The following is an 18,494-nucleotide window of genomic DNA, read 5'->3' on the forward strand; positions in this document are numbered from 1 at the left end:
AAAAATTGGTTAAAATATGGCTGTTCATATTTTGCATACACTTGTGATTAGTGACTCGTTCAGGCCCTTTCAATCGTAAAAAATACATAAGTAAAGTAAATTGTTTGTAAAGCGGCAACGATTAATTTCATCTGGAGTGCTAAGTAGGGGGAGATTTTCACGATTTTTTTACCAAAAAAAAAGGAGTCAGCTTGATTTTGAGCATAACTCGCTTAGCTTTGACGCTAGAAACATTTTTAAAAGATAAAAATAAAGCTTTATTAAAAAAGTTTTAATTGGTTTTTCCCGAAAAGTGCTTCATTTCTTGGTTATTTCACGTTGAAATATTTGATTTGGAACTTGACGAATAAGAACGTATTTTTCATGAGCTACAACTTTACTGGAAGACTTAAACGAAAACTTTTTATAGAATTTACAATTTTTTTCATTTTTTTATGTTACGTTACATTTTTGCTAAGAATATTTTTTTCGTTCAAATACTTACTTTTTCAGTTATTTGTGAAAATCGCCTGAAAACGTGATCGTTTTGTCGGAAAATAAACATTTTTCAATCGTAAATAACTCAACTAAGGTAAAATTCTATAGAACTAAAATTGCTTAGAATTAGTCAATTTATCCATCTCCTGACAGATATTTTAAACGCGCAGTTTTTCACCCCCACGTAGGGGTGACTGTCAACCCCCCCCTCCCCGAGTAAAAGCAGCGAACGGCACAAGCCCTCCAAATTTTCATGCAATTCGGAGTTGATCCTGAAAACTACACGGTATCGTCGTATTTCCCGTTTATTTACTGGACTACAAGGTGTGTCTATAATCTGTATTTAATCCTACATAATAATAATAATCAGACGAAATTACAAAAAAATCGTAGATTAAGTAAATTATTTATTTTTTATTAAAATTATATTTTTCATTAAATTTTGCCACTTTTAGGAGGGCCTGGTTTTTATAACATAGTTATAAAATTCACTGCAAGTCCTCCTGAAATTGGTTTTCGTGGGTGAAAATCGGGACATTTAGCGTCCCGATCAGGTACAAATCGGTACGCGTCCCCAGACCCCTGAAAATCGGGACGTCCCGCGCAAATCGGGACACCTGGTAACGCTAGGTCAGGGGGAGGGGGTGGTGGGCTAAAAATGCGATTAGTCTTATTTTTTTAATCACATATAACGTAAAAAAATGAAAAAAAATATTTAGGCTGTATCTATCTCAAAAAATATCATTAAGCCCGCAAAAACCCTTACATAACTTAAAAAAATATGGTTTTTGGGGGGTTTAAAGGTGTTTTGCCCAATTTTTGATAATCTTAAAATACTCATTTATTTCAAATTATACATAATCTATTAACAAAACCTTGAGTTGATCTATGTTGCAGTCTATAAAATGGAGAAAAACCCTAAAACCCCCCTAAAAAAAAAGTTTTCCGGATTTTTCAAGATGGCGCACCTGACGGAAAAATCTGAAAAAAATCAGAGAGATAGCTTTTGATAAAATACACAAAATCAAAAAAAATTGGACCTGCAGCCCCCTCCAAAAAAAAGTTATAGGTTTTAGAAAAGTAAAAAAAAAAATTTGAGGTTATGTACACTCGACCTAAGGGTCCATAAAAAATGGACATGTTTTGTAAAAGCCTCAGTTACACGTGGGAATTTTTTGAAATTTTTAGATCAATTGTAACCCAACTAAAAAAAATTAAATCTAAAAATCTACGTTTTTGCTGTGGGGGAGGGGTAAGGGGGTGGCGAGCTAAAAATCCGCGTTATCTCATTTTTTAATTGCACAGAACGTAAAAAAATTTAAAAAATTGAATTCTGAGAGTGAGGGCATTTTGCCTATCTTAACGGGGGGTACCCTTTAATGTAGAACATTTTTGTATAGAAGGTTGTTCATGCTAAACCGCATAGTTTTAGAAATATTGACGAAAAACGCAAAAAACTACGAATTTACCGATTTCTCCCCCCTCTCCCTCCCAAACCCGACGCTCAAATTGGTGTGACTTTTTTCTGAACATTATGTGGACCATATAGAACAATTTGGTGTTGGAGGAGAACTTTCACTTTGGATGTCTGGGTTATGCCATCTTTTGGGTCAATATTATCTTACTATTAATTTGTAAAAAATTGACTGCGAGAAGATTATAAACATGTAACAAATACATCATTTTATTGGGAGACAATTTAGTATTAACTCAACTTCACTTGTAAAAATTAGAGACGAATTCTGTTTCATATTTTAAAAGTTTTTAGTAGCAAAGCTTGTTTTATTTCCATACAATATTCATATTTTTGTGATGATTGGTAGTTGTCAGTATCTTGTATGTTAGTTGTTCCTATTTTGTTATATCAGATTATGACCTAATATGCTTAATCATATTTTATCCACTGCAATTCTAACCATTTCTTAATTACATTATTATTTTACCTTTCGACTTTTTATGAATTTTTCTATTGTTTCATGATTTTCTACCATTCTTTTTAGTTGACTTTGTTTTATTTTTCTGTTTTGGTTTGTTTTTAATTTATTTCCACCATCTTATAGTAATTAGATACAGAACTAAATTTTCTAGTATCATTTATGATCACACCTATTGTGGTTTCATATTATAATGTAGTTATTATGTATGGGCCATTCCACGAACATACGCCTGTTTTGGATTACTTCGACAACGAATATTTTACTGTGCAACATAAGAAGTACGAAAGTAAATGGCGCTAATAATTATTCCAATAAACAACAATGTAATTTGCAATTTACTTTCGTTCTTCTTATTTTGCACAGTGAAATATTCGTTGTCGAAGTAATCCAAAACAGGCGTATGTTCGTGGAATAGGGTATAGTATATAGTTTAGAGATGATGTTGCTGTTTATATTTCTGTGGCTTGGTTCTAAAAGGGTCAATGTCAATATTTCACTTTTTTGTACAGCTTTATTTAAAATTTAATATTGACAAAACAAAATGCAAAAAATTGACATTGGCCATTTTAACACAAAGTTACATACTGTGGCTTTTCTAAGAGGTTTTCTAAGATAACGATCATTAAGAACTGGGTCAATCCATGCCAAGTGGTCCAATATAAATTAAGTTTTTTGCTTGACTATTTTTAATATTTTTTATGTTTCTATCCTTTAAACTTCAGTCTATAGAGAGTACAAAATTGCATTCATTTTATTTTTAAAAAAATTATTTTGCCGATGACGGCCATTTTTGTTAAAGCGTATCGATCATTTTCATGGAAAACATGGCTTCGCTCTTTAGCCAATATTTTCATTGAGCTTTGTCCTAGAACAATAAATAAAAAACCAAACTTTTTAGAATAGTGTGTTCTAAAAAACGGCCTAAGTATAGAATTATTTAATTTCAAACTACCCTAAGGCCTTAAATGAACCTTAAATCAACTCCAAATTTTTACTCCTTATTCTACTTGCTAGGGGCTAACATTCATCCAAATTTCAAATTTTTTCATGCGTGCCCATCAGAGATATAAGGGATCAAACATTGATTATTTTTAAAAAATTACATTTTTGAGATTTTTTTTTGAAAAAATTTACTCAAGTCTCAAAGTTCAAACTTTTTTTATTTAAAGTACATATTTTTCCAGAACAAAATACAAACCATTATCGGCTTGCCTTATGCTGTTAACAAAATGCTGAAAATGGCCATAAGGGTAGTTTCAAATTAAATAATAGTAAATGCCGTTTTTTTATAACATACTTTTTTGAAAAGTTTGGTTTTTGATTTATTGTTCTAGGACAAACCTCAGTGAAAATATTGGCTAAAGAGAGAAGCTATGTTTTCCGTGAAAATGATCGATATGCTTTAACAGAAATGGCCGTCATTGGCAAAATAATTTTTTTAAAAATAAAATGAATACAATTTTGTACTCTCTATAGACTGAAGTTTAAGAGGTAGAAAAATACAAGATAATAAGAAACACAAATTGGTAAAGAGAACAGAGACAGAATATTGGGAGGCATGTACAAGAAGATTATAGATATTTATAACTTTTGAAAATGAAACGAAAATCCTTGCTGATAACACCACTATTAAAAAAGACCAAAAAATGCTTTGCCAGAAATACCAAGTATAACAGTAGATGAAATAACAGCTATCGCAGAACAAGGCATTAAGAAAAAAAAACTGGAAAAAACCTAAAAAACTGAAATTTACCAGGTGAAATAGAAATATTCATTAAACAACTTTAAAAAGTTGATACAGACAACATTATACAAAATAGAGTTGCTAATAAACGAAGAACACCAATAGTGTTAATGTTTTTTAAAAAAGAACACCACCTTAAAGCTAACAAACATACTAATAAATAAAATTAACAAAAGAAAAGAAAATATGGATAGGGGAACATTGAATTCTAAATTGTAATACCTTCCTTAACTAACATAGGGTTTCTGAACATTAAAGCTAACATTGGTCTAAGAGACCAACATAAAGAAATGTTTTCATTGATACACTTTCAAGCGTAGGATTTTGTTTACTCCTTGAAGGAGTAAGTTAAACAAGAATAATACCTAACTTTAATTTATTAAACCTTTTAATCATGAAGAAAACACCAAACAAAATAAAAACAATTAACCTAAAGTTTTTTTGTTATTGTAAACTGGCAATTGGATTACTACGAGTAAATTGTCAGCACAATTTCGTACGTTTTTACGTTGATCTAAATGTTTTTTCCATCGAGTGCCATCACGTCTAATGAAACAAGGTTCATGGGTCGTTTTCCTAACTGCTGAAATGGAGTCCACGTTATCGTCGGACATATCTTGTTCCGAATCACTATTCTCATTTTGAACTTCTAAGCAGTCGTCATCTAAGCTTGAATCACTATCCTCTGCTACATCAGATAAAACTTCGCCACTCTTGTTCAGATTCATAACCACACGTAGCTATTTTCTGAAGGAAAACTGTGAAATGAAGCAACTAAGCAATTTCGGCATAATTATTACATACAGAAAAAAAAGTAAATGAAAGAGCACGCCAAGAAAACCCATATAATGATTAAAAATACACAAACACTTTGCTTTTTATCAATAAAACAAATCCATCTTTCCCTGGTATCCAGACGAAATAACTAAAGATCAGGGGGCCAGCACCGATCCTTGAGGATGGCCATGGTTCAGTTTCATGTGGGTACTAGTCTTATCGCACATGATTACTTGGAAACATCTGTTGCATAGCATATTAATGTGATTTGATTTAAAGACAGACGTGAGATATAAAGATAGAAAGACCGCTTTTATTTCTAAGAAGTCCAAATGCTCAACAAAAGAGGCTGTGCTACCTACGAACATGACAGATCGCTTATTTTTTTCATTTTTGTCATCATCATTCTCTTTGCCTTATCCCTATGCGGGGTCGGCTTCCCTAATTGCATTTCTCCACACAACTCTATCTTGGGTCATAGCGATGTTAATCCCCTTTACCAACATGTCCTGCCTTATCGTCTCCCCCCAGGTCTTCTTTGGTCTTCCTCTTCTACTCCTTCCAGGAATCTGCACTTCAGCTATTCTTCATATTGGGTGATTAACGTCTCGACCTTGAACATAAGCAAACCATCTTAACCTATGCTCTCTCATTTTGGCATCAATTGGTGCCACACCTAGATTTCCCCTAATATACTTATTTCTAATTTTATCCTTCTTTGTCACTCCACTCACCCATCTAAGCATTCTCATTTCCGCCACATGCATTCGTTGTTCCTCGTTCTTCTTCACTGCCCAACATTCAGTTCCGTACATCATAGCCGGTCTTATGGCTGTTTTATAGACTTTTCCCTTCAGCTTCATTGGAATTTTTCTGTCACACAACACACCACTCGCTTCTTTCCACTTCATCCATCCAGCCCTAATTCTACTGCATGCATCTCCATTTATTTGTCCATTACTCTGTAGTACCGATCCTAAGTACTTAAAACTATTGCTTTTCACAATCATTTCACCATCCAAAGATACCATTTTATTGTTAGTAACTCCATCTTTAAATGAACATTCCAAATACTCTGTTTTTGTCCTACTAAGTTTTAAACCTTTATCCTCCAGAGCTTGTCTCCACTGTTCCAGTTTTTGTTCTAAGTCTCTTTCACTATTTCCTATTAACACTACATCATCAGCATACATTAGGCACCATGGAATACTACCCCGTAGTTTCGCTGTTATCTGGTCCCAAACTAATGAATAAATAAGGACTAAGCACCGAGCCTTGGTGCAATCCTACTTTCACCTGAAACTTATCAGTCTCTCCCACACCTGTCCTTACACTAGTCGTTACTTCCTCATACATATCTCTCACAATCTTTACATATTCGCCAGGGACTCATTTCTTATTGAGTGCCCACCACAGAATCTCTCGAGGAACTCTATCATATGCTTTCTCAAGATCAATGAATACCATATGAGCGTTGGTCTCTTTATTCCTGTATTTTTCCATCAGTTGCCTTACAATAAAAATTGCATCTGTTGTTGATTTGCCCTGCATAAAGCCAAATTGATTATCGGATATTTCGGTTTCTTCACGTATCCGTCTATCAATTACTCTCTCCCATATTTTCATGGTGTGGCTAAGTAGTTTTATAGCCCTGTAGTTTTGTATATCTCCCTTGTTTTTGTAGACAGGTACTAATATACTGCTTCTCCATTCGTCTGGCATTTGTCCAACTTCCATAATTCTATTAAATAGACCTGCTAGCCAACTTATTCCTGTCTCTCCCAATGCTCTCCATACTTCCCCAGGAATATCATCTGGTCCGACTGCTTTTCCTTTCTTTATTTTTTGAAGCGCTTGAGCCACTTCCTCGTTTGTTATTCTGGTAACCATTGCTGTTACTGTCTCCGTTAACTCCACAGGTTGTCTGTCAAATTCTTCATTAAATAAACTGTCAAAATACTTTCTCCATCTCTTTTTGACATCCTTTTCGTGAATTAGTATTTTATTATTTTCATCTCGGATACATCTAATCTGATTAAAATCTCTTGCTTTCTTTGCTCTCTGTTTTTTGCTCTCTCTTTGCTTCGCCTTCCCTGGTATCAAGTTGATCGTATAGGTTTGAATACGCTTCTGCTTTAGCTTTTGCTACTGCTACTTTCGCTTCCTTTTTGGCGACCATATAATTTTGAAGATATATTTTTTTTTTCATTTTTGTGTATTCCATAATTATGTTTATGATATCGTCATCAATTAAATGTTTTTACAAATTATACTGCGTCTTTTTGGCATAGTCTTTTGCATCAGATTATAAACCAGGAAGATGTATTACAATGCTATGACTTTATGTTCTACCAGTAGTTGGTGGATTTTTTGACTGTTTGTATCCATTTTTGCTATAAACGTACCTTGATAATTCTTAAGAACTGTCACATTCTTCATCCTCACTACTTACTAATGATACCATTAATGTAATGATAATGATGATGCTGCAGCTTGATGCATGAGCATTATTTGGGAGAACTCCCAAACGCTGTCGTTATTGGGCACTTGTGTGACCAAAATACGAAGAGAAATTTACTCAGTTGGATCCAAAATGAGCCGACGATACCATTTACGTGTTAAAATTGCAATATTTATAGTACAAAAAGTACACCCAACAATAATGGTAAAATATACAGGGTGTCCCGGAAAATAGTGCGTTCCTTTAAGGTATGGAGAGAATACACAATTTGGAACAAAAAAGTCCAATACCATTTTTTTCTAAAGTTAACCGTTTCCAAAAAAAAGTTAACATTGTTTTCCATATACCTGTATTTTAATATTTGGAAATTTTAATAAACTGGCAACATCGTACGCACTACGGAATAATAACAGATAATAAGAACTCGTTTGTGATTGTGATTAACAGTATTTAAAATAATCCAACCTAATAGTAGGTAATACTAATGTATTTACTATTTGTTTACTAAAATTATTTACTTTTGAAATGTATTGAAATACCTATTGCATAATTTTAAACGAATTACACATCTTTTAACATAAAAACACATCTTTTAACTGAACTAGTATTATGTATTTAGTAAGGTTTAAATGGGTTGAATGCTGAGTATTGCTGAGGGCTTTAACTGAATTACATAGTTTTAATAGTTTACAGTGGAACTTAAATACACCAGATAATGTCTCAGTAATTTGTTTACTTGTGAACTGAAATAACTAAGTTGTACTTACTTGAAAATAATTATTATACCGAATAGATGTTTCAAGTAACCTTTCACAAACACCATTCATAGGTAATAACATAATAGGTAATACACTCACTATTCGAAAACATTTTCGGCATTGACACTAAACAGGATTCTTTAAAACTATCTGTTTACTATATATCTTCTATCTATTTACATGGGATTGTCTATGCTTAAATTTGCGTACCGCACATAGTTGTCACATTTAAATTTGAATACCAAAATACATTTTAATTTTTTGGTCAAACGGTTGCATTTAGAAAAAAATGTTATAAGAGTTTTTTGTTCTACATGGTGCCTTCTACCTATACCTTTAAGGAACGCACTATTTTCCGGGACACCCTGTATATTATATTTAAAAAAAAACCTTTTTACCACATAGTAGTGTAAGGCAAATCATGTAACACATTGTAATTTAAGCAAGATTATAAAATTTATTCTGAAACAGCTTTCTCGTGGCATGTATTTAAGTATTATATTTATATGGGATTAAGCCAAGATTATTGGTGCAAAGAAAATTGCATTTTTAATTAACTAATATGTCATCATAAGTGACTCGACAATCCGTTGTGGATCTTGGCCTGCTCGCAAAGAAGTCACCACTTCTGTCGATTCCTGGTAAATTCCCTCTATCTTCTGACCCCTAGAATCTTTAGGTCTTCTTCCACATCATCAATCCATCTTCTTCGTGGTCGTCCTCTACTTCTTGTGCCCTCCGGTTTTGAAAAAGTTAATTTCTTAGTGTATTTGTGATCTGGCATTCTATCAATGTGTCCAGCTGATCTAAGTGTGACTTAGATGGGCTGGAGACACATTGCTAGAATGCCAGATCAAGAGTAGCACTTTAACGAATTTCACAATATCTAGATCAACTGATACAGTTCAAAGTTGTATCTTCGACGCCATAGCCCATTTTCATTTACGGCCCCAAAAATCTTTCTAAGAATTTTTTTCTCAAAAATACTTGAAAAAAGTCTTTTATCATTTTGAGATAAGGTCCACGTTTCAGCCCCATATATATCAAAACCAGTCTTATTAAGGTCTTGTATATATTGAGCACAAAAATTAACGAATGACATAACATCAACTACAAAAAAGATCTGTGGTAAAAAAATCCGAGAAAAACGAAACTTGAACAAACAACACTGGATTTAATGGAAGAAAGAAGAAGAACAGCTAAAGAATTACCAGAGTATAAGGCTATCAACAAAGTTAAAAAGAGCATAAGGTCAGACTTGCGGGCTTATAAAACAAAACAAATATTGTAAACCATCGAAAACAATAGAAACATGAGAGTATTGAAATCAAATTTAACTAAAAAGGAAAATCGAAGATAACTAAAATCAAAGACCAACAGGGGAATACGGTGACGGAAAAAACTCAAGGAAATACAAACGTTCTATAAGAATATAAGAATCTTTATACATCTACTATACAGAATAGTGATGTAACGAATGTCGTTTTTTGAACATTCGCGAATACGAATGCGAATATCTGCTACCGACATTCGCGAATGCGAATGCGAATATTCAGTTTTTATTAAATTTGTTTCTATTTTTGTAATGTTTCCTAAATTTGTAATGAAAAGTTAATTGATATTTAGTGTAAATCAATTTGAATCTTGAGCTTTATTACATAATACCAAATAATCAAAAAAAGTAAAGGCTGATAATGTGATTATACAAGGTTAAGTTCTATCTATCTATTGCCCTTCATTTGTCCAAAGTTGAACTTAGGCCTCCCCCTTATTTTTCCACTCTTCTCGGTTCAGTGCTAATGCTGTCTGGTCCTGTGTATCTTTTTAGGTCATCCGACCATCTCGTCTGTGGTCTGCCTCTTCCTCTTTTGTAGTCCTAAGGTCTTCAGTGAGTTATCGCTTCATTCCATTTTCCGTCTCTTTGTCTGCTATTGTGTCCTGCATATTTCCATTTGAGAGTAGCTGCATGCTTGAGGTTAAGTTATCTTTTCTTAATAAAAAAAGATGAGAAGTGAATAGATTTTGATTTTATTAACCTAATATTATCTTAAAATTATTTTTTTCTGGTTTTCATATTCGCAAAACATTCGCACAAATTTCGCGAATGCGGATGCGAATGCGAATATTCGCGAATGCGAATACGAATATTCGTTACATCACTAATACAGAACCCCGGACCAGACCATAGAACAATTCTAAACGTCGGTTCGGAAACTCTCCCTAAAATAAATTCTTCGGAAATTAGACATACCTTACAGCAAATGAAAAATAAAAAAGCTCCTGGCGAGGATCGCATAACGTCTGAAATGTTAAAAATGAGCGGCAACACCGTTGTAGAGGTTGTGGAAGTCTTGGTGAATAAGTGTCTAATAGAGAAAAAAATATCCAGTCTGTGGGAAAACGCCGAAATAATACTTTTACACAAGAAAGGGGACACTACTAATATTGAAAACAACATCTATAAGTTTGTTGTCACACTTATACAAATTGCTAACAAGAATAATAACCAACCGCATAACACAAAAACTTGATTTATATCAACCGGTTGAACAGGCGGGATTTAGAAAAGGGTTTGGTACTAACGATCACTTACAAACCATCAGAACATTGGTAGAAGAAACCACAGAATATAATGTACCTTTACATATGGCATTTATTGACTTTCACAAGGCTTTCGATAGTATTGAAACCTGGTCTTTTTTGTCAGCCCTAAGGGATGCTCGAAGACTCCACGGTACACTACACTAATTAAAATCATTTATGAACAGGCCACATTCCACATCAAAACCAATGAAGACGAAAAACCCGAAAAAATACGCCTTGGTAAAGGTATTAGACAAGGTGATACTATTTCACCAAAACTTTTTACCTTAACATTGGAAAATGTATTCAAACAGCTCGACTGGGAGGAAAAAGGTCTAAACATTGATGGTGTACGTATGAGTCATTTGAGGTTTGCGGACGACATAGTATTATTCAGTACAATATCAAGGAACTGGAGCAAATGATGAAGGAATTAAACCAGCAGACAAGTAAAATAGGTCTCAAAATGAATCTTCAGAAAACAAAAATAATGAGTAATTCACAAACTAATCTTGTTATTGACAACGTCAGTCTTGAAAGTGTAGACCACTATATATATCTTGGACATACCATTAAAATCAGCAAAGAAAACCAAATAGCCGAAATAAAAAGACGGATACAATTGTCTTGGGTAGCTTTCGGCAAGTTAAGCTTTACCTTGAAAAATAAAGATATACATACCAATGTGTCTAAAACGTAGAGTTTATGACAAATGTATCTTGCCTGTAACTACATATGGATTGGAGACCATGGCCTTTACAAAGAAAACCTTAGAACAGCTCAGTACAACCCAAAGAGCGATGGAGAGGGCCATGCTAGAGATTAGTTTGAGAGACAGAATTCGAAATATCGACATTCGTGAAAGAACAAAGATTACTGATGTTGCAGAACGTATAGCAAGGCTCTAGTGGCAATGGGTCGGACCTGTTGCCCGAGATAATCCCGAAAAATTAACGCAGACACTAACAAACTGGAGACCAAGAGAGAACAGGCAGACCGCAGAAGAGATGGGCAGATGATATCAAACAAGTCGCGATCAACCAGTGGATGAGAATTGCCAAGAGTAGAAATCGATGGAAGCAAATGGAAGAGGCCTATGTCCAGCAGTGGACGAACTCAGGCTAAAGAAGAAGAAAAAAGATATATTGAGCTTTACTGCACGTTTTATATTTTAAATTTTTAAATGTTTCTGGATACCGTGAACAGTTCTGTCTGCTATTGCTACGCATCTTTATTTCGTCGCTTGTCGTGTTTATTGAGTTTACTAGCGATCCAAGATATGTGAATTCCTTGACTTGCTCAAAGGTATGGTTGTTACTATGTTACTTTGAATTCTCTGTTGAATATTTTGGTAAACCAACATATATTTGGTTTTTTCCTCGTTTACCACAAGTCCTAATTTACTTGCCGCGTCCGCAAGCCTTGTAAAACACGTGTCTCTCATACTCCTGCCCACTATAACTGTATTGTCCGCGAATGCGAGAATTTGCGTCGATCTTTTAAAAATAGTGCCATTAATAGTCAAAAAAGTATTCATTAAAAAAATAACTAATTGATGTTTCAATTTCTACTTCAGAAATTGTTCTCAAATAAGATGATTTTAAGAAATTCTGAAAAGATGTATAAATCCAGTTTCATTAGGTTATGTATTTTCAAAAAAAGACATACAAAAAGACATAAAACTAATCTTTTTTTGAAAATGATTTCCGGATAGGAAATCAAAACAAACATTATTGAATTAAAAATGTAATTTTCATTAAACCAATAATTACACATAGTTTCAAAAGTTATGCATCACCCCTCGTATTCACGATGTTTACGCTTTTATAAATCCGTATCTTTATCACATATTTAATGGGCCTTTTTTATAAATAATATACTTTTTTGGTTTTTTATTTTATTTGATTACCCATTTAATTGACCTGGTTTGGCCAAGGTGTAAACATTTGAAAAATTTATTCTGGTGAAATTTTTGAAAACGTGGTTAAAAATGAATCGTACTTTAATTTCTGAGTCGGACCGTATAAGAGTTACCGATTTAGTTGAAGAAGGCCATTCACAGCGATTCGTGGAGGAAAGAGTAGGTGTTTCTCAGAGTGATGTCTCACGGATATGGAATAGGTCAGCGGTTCTCAATCTGTGGTACATGTACCACTGGTGGTACATTTCATTATTTGAGGTGGTACGCAAAACTCAAAACAGCCAAAATCAGCACCACCATTGGCACAATTACAGTTAATTAGATCACCTAGCTAGACAGGTATTTTAGTTAGGTGGTACCAAAAATAATAAAAAGTATTTGGTGGTACCTGACTCAAAAAGATTGAGAACCTCTGGAATAGGTTCCTGGAGACAAACTCGATACGGAATAGAGCTCGGTCTGGTAGACCCCGAGTTACCAACGATCGACAGAATAATATGTCAGAATTTCCATCTGTAGAAATTCTTCTATGTCTGTACCAGACCTCCAAAGAGAATTCAGGCATGCTACAGGAGTTAGAGTATCGTTGTCTACAATAAGAAGAAGAATTTTAGAATCAGGTTTGAGGAGACGCCGACCAAGAAGAGATCCTCAGCTACAACCTAGATATGTTTTGGACCGCCTCCAGTGGGCTCAAAAACACATACAGCTCCCCCAACAGTTTTGTAATTTTGTGCTTTTTTCAGACGAGATCAGAATCTGTTTAAATAGTGATAACCGGCGAATTCGTGTGTGGCGAGAGCCAACAAGAGCTGCACAACTAGCCACACACGAATTCTCCGGTTATTACTATTTAAACAGATTCCGGTCTCGTCTGAAAAAAGGACAAAATTCCAAAACTGTTGGGGGAGCTGTATGTGTTCTTGAGCCCACTGGAGGCGGTCCAAAACATGTCTAGATTGTAGCTGAGGAACTCTTATTGGTCGACGACTCCTCAAACCTGAGTCTCAAATTCTTCTTCTTATTGTAGCCAACGATACTCTGGCTCCTGTAGCATGCCTGAATTCTCTTTGGAGGTCTGGTATAGACATAGAAGAATTTCTACAGATGGAAATTCTTATATATCTATTCTGTCGATCATTGGTAACTCGGGATCTACCAGACCGAGCTCTATTCCGTATCGAATTTGTCTTCAGTGAGACATCACTCTGAGTTCTGAGAAACACCCACTCTTTCCGCCACGAATCGCTGTGAATGGCCTGCTTCAACAAAATCGATAACTCGTATACGGTCCAACTCAGAAATTAAAGAACGATTCATTTTTAATCACGTTTTCAAAAATTTCACCAGAATAAATTTTTCAAATGTTTACACCTTGGCAAAATCAGGTCAATTAAATGGGTAATCAAATAAAATAAAAAACCAAAAATGGAATATTTTTATAAAAAGGGCCCATTAAATATGTGATAAAGATACGGATTTATAAAAGCGTAAATATCGTGAATAGGAGAGGTGATGCATAACTTTGGAAACTATGTGTTTTATGGCTTAGTCCCATTTAAACATAATAATAATACTTAAAATTATAAAAGTTATCATACAATTTTAATACATATTTATGAGGTCAATGGCTTATATTATGGTGAAATATTGTGAATTGTTAAAAATATGATTCATATGAGACAATTATCATGTAAATGTAAGACCTGTAAGTAATGAAAAAGTAACGTTATACATACATGTTTATTTGGTCTGAATTGTTTTGCTAAGTATTTTTTTATTGCCTTTCATAAAATTACCTCTCATTCAGAAAAAATAATTCGTGAAACAAATTTGTTGGCCAATAATTATCCAATTCAAAGCGACGACTATGTTACTTGTACAAAAGTTTGTGGATCGAATTTTTTTTTAACTAGAATTGTATTAAGGTACTACATAGTACACTTTAGAAGACCAAAAATAAACATTTTTTCCTGAATTTTTTTCTCAGAACCTTTATTAAAAATGAACTTAAAACTTTTTTTCTACGAGCGTGCAAAAATGTCAACTTTCGCGCACGCATTTTAGTTTAGAAAGTTTCACTTTTCCGCACGCGTGTTACTTTTCCGCACGCGGTTTTTACTTTTCCGCACGCGTGTTAATTTAGATATGTTAATATGACCTTAATATATGACTATATGACCTTAAAGTAATTATAATACATGCAATAAACTAATATTTAGATATTATTTACTAATTTATTTCAAATATATCTTATTGTGTTCCTGTTTTATTAAAATTAACGCGACAATTCGATGAAATAAAGTTATTTTGGCATAATATTCGAAAGTCAAATCGGTAGACAATAACATTCGTTTTGAATCATCGTCATGGAAACCAAGATCGTCGTCATGTTAACTAATTATATTGAAAGTTTGGTTTTGACAACCTTGTCAAAGAATTAATTTGTGTATGTATTTTCATATTAATTTAATTAATTGATTAAGATTTGGTAATTTTTTAAAAACTCTTAGAAAAATTATTGTTCCTAACTCTTGCAGAAAGTCTCTTTTCCGCACTCGACTGCTTGCCGAACTCCCGCTTCGCGTCGTTCGGCAAACTGCAGTCGCGTGCGGAAAAGAATGACTTTCTGCACTTGTTAGGAAAATAACTATTGCATATTAATATCTAACCCTTAGAGAGTACAAAAAATATAAATTTTTTCATTTATGCACGTACACTAATACGAGGCCTCGAAAAAAAGTAGTTCCGATGGCGGACAGTTAATCTCAGGATTGGGATCTCTAAAACAAAAATATCGTACGGTATTTGAAAAAGGAAGGTCTCTTACGTGACAATTTACAACTGTTAGTGGAAAATTCCGCAAAAAAAATTTTTACGGAAATTTGAAAAATTTTTGTGAAAATATCGCCCTTTTTTCTTCAGTTTTTCATGGTTAAAAAATATTAATTTTTTATTTTTTGGCCAAATTGTGGTAAATTGTCACGTAAGAAACCTTCCTTTTTCAAATGCCGTACAATATTTTTGTTTCAGGGATCCCAATCCTGAGATTAACTGCCCGCCATCATTTTTCGAGGCCTCAACTTTGACGCCCTCTACAATATTTGTGTACGTGCATAAATAAAAAAAGATATATTTTTTGTACTCTCTAAGAGTTAGATATTAATATGAAAAAAGTTCTATGTTAATTTTTAATAAAGGTTCTGAGAAAAAAATTCTTGAAAAAATGCTTATTTTTGGTCTTCTAAAGTGTACTAGTACATACCTTAAATATTTGTGTGTACCGAACCCCTTTATTGGAAGAGTTCATTCAGAATTTTGATGGTAATCAGGTCATTACATATCCAGGGAACCATTTCGGATTCAGTTCTGTTTGTATACATTTTCCGACGTACTTGCTTGGCAGTAAACTTTTTGAAAGGTACGTTTGAAAGGTGAAAGTTGGTCTGGGGATTCTAAAACAGTTGGATTTCGTTTATATATCAAGCTGTTTATCCATTATTACCTACTTAAATAGGAGGGGTTAGCAGTGCCGGCGCTAGGGTATAAGGTGCCCGCCTGCAAAACTAGCACAGGCGCCCCCCCAACCCACACACAGATACTCGTACAACCCCAGCCTCGGGAACATTATGTGTGTTCAAATGGAATAGTGAGACCCACATGTCCGAAGATCAAACCGGTTACCAGTGTTCCCAGATGACTTTTTTGATAATCAGTAGGTGTCGCTTCAAAAGATCAGTAGATTTCAGTAGTATCAAGTCGCCTCAAAAATCTATCAGTTTATACATCAGTGAAAAATCAGTAGAATTCAGTAGAATTAGGGGGGAAGGCAACCAGATGCCTCAAAACATCGGTGGATTCAACCGATTTTTCGTTAAATTTACCGAATCCCTCTATTAAAATACGATGATTTTGAGTATTTTAGTAATTTTTAGTATTTCAGTAGGTTTAAGGATGCCATCCCCCAAGCCGGTTACACTGCGTAACCTGAGCCCCAAGCTGTACCACCACCCCTCCCCATCGCAGTACATAACGAATAAGAAGGCTTTGTACTGAACGTTACCCTAGATGCCCTGGGTAATGGAATATCCTCTGTATTACTTTATGTGTTAAACCCCCTGATTTTAGGGGTAGCTAGAAGAGCTTTTCTCCCTATTAATGACTTGATTTTGGACTTGTGTCCTAAAAATGTGTGTTCCGGGCAGCGACTTGAGTCGGTGTCCCGCTATTCGCAAATGTACCCGGTAAATAAAGTTCGGTAACAGTTTTATTGGACCCATCATCTGACACAACAACTTCACTTTAACTTTTTTAAGAAATTGGCTAACGGTCGGTTTTCATAATCAGTTAAAGTGGACTTTCAATTTTAAGTTGGTACCTTTATCAATGCAATTCATATGGGTAACTGTCAACTGTAAAGTGAACTTTAGTTAATGTTCACTTTAAGTTGATTATGAAACCGGGCGTAATAGAACTGACAATTACATAATTGAATGCTAATAGATTCTTTAACTGCAGAGTACAATTTACAAACTATTCTGTATTATATTCACATGAAATAATACTAAATCTAAAGAGCTCTAAACTAAATTTAAAGTAAAATCTTTTTAAATATTATGTTTATGGGATTAATACTTAACTTGATACCTATTAATAGGTACATTAAATTAGACAGGCGCGGGCGGCAAGAAAACAGTATCACAATCTTGTTTACTTTACTAGAAATTATTCATTTCCTCTCATAACTGATGATACAACACCAACAACTTGCAAGAAATTTGAAGAACATAAACAAAGCATTCTCATAGCAAAGTTGTTTGGTTGAAGTACGGTATCTTTGACCAATAAATTATATTACTACATGCTAAGAATTCTATGCGGCGTTGCATATTTTTGTATACTATTTGATATGCAAAACTAACAAACACAGATTAGGGTATTATGACGAAATTAAACCACATTAAAAAAATGATTTTTTTATTTTAGTATTTTACATAATATCAGCAGAAAAAATGCTCATTCTGGCGCCCCCCAAACAGGAGCGCCCGCCTGCAATGCATCCCTTGCAGGCCCGTCATCGCCGGCCCTAGGGGTTAGTAGTAACTGAGGTTGATTTAGCTTCTGCGTTGTCTTTCAAAATGTCTGTAATTTTCGTTGCTGATAAACGCAGGCACGTATTATATGCCATGTTTTCCCCTACTGTCGCCTTCCTTCGATTTTTTAAACTTTACTACTTATTTATTGTGGTTTGTTTACTATTGGTTTTGTTGGTGTTGACTGTCAAGTTTTTTCTACCTATTATTTTAAGAAATTGTTGTACGGCTTCATCAATGGCTTCATAATACGTGAATACTTTATCAATAATATGTGAAGAGCAAGACAGAAAATTATTTTAGAAGTTCCGAAAGTTGTAATGAGTTAAGCAGTACCGATGATGATTCTCTTCCAGTTCCTAAGAAATGAAACACCAACGAAACTGATTAAATTAAAATCATGGAAATATACGATAGTTTTTGTAACTGTTTTGAGGAAGTCGCTACAGACGACATGTAAAATGATGAGGATGCAGGGAAAAGTTGTGTTGCAAATGAGATTGATTTTTATTTGAAAATTGTTCTCCTAAATCGGACGACAGACAAGACAACATACACGTTGAATGGTAATGTTACAAGGAACACTCCCAAAAATTATGATTTACAATGTACACTAAGCGTCAAAATTATCGCTTAAAAATGGGACATTTTTAATGTCTCATATTTCCTAAACCTGTTGTTCGATTTTAGTGATTTTTTTAATATGTTATAGCTTTATTCTTCAAGAATATCGATGTAATAAT

At 34.0% G+C, this 18,494-nt stretch overlaps 1 protein-coding gene and 1 long non-coding RNA gene across 4 annotated transcripts in view; one reads left to right on the plus strand and one right to left on the minus strand.

Annotated features, from left to right (window-relative positions):
- The window catches only part of LOC114344671 (dnaJ homolog subfamily C member 7), a 123,270-nt gene that overhangs the window by 8,877 nt on the left and 95,899 nt on the right, over nucleotides 1-18,494 (plus strand). The window lies entirely within an intron of this gene.
- LOC126881407 (uncharacterized) overlaps nucleotides 4,864-18,494 on the minus strand; it is a 32,574-nt gene continuing 18,943 nt past the window's right edge. For both annotated transcript variants that reach the window (XR_007696836.1, XR_007696837.1), the window contains exon 3: nucleotides 4,864-4,916. This is a non-coding gene — a long non-coding RNA (uncharacterized LOC126881407). The remainder of the gene's footprint in view (nucleotides 4,917-18,494) is intronic.

The sequence above is a fragment of the Diabrotica virgifera genome, chromosome 3 (assembly GCF_917563875.1).
Source record: "Diabrotica virgifera virgifera chromosome 3, PGI_DIABVI_V3a".
In the NCBI taxonomy this organism is placed as follows: Eukaryota; Metazoa; Arthropoda; class Insecta; order Coleoptera; family Chrysomelidae; genus Diabrotica; species Diabrotica virgifera.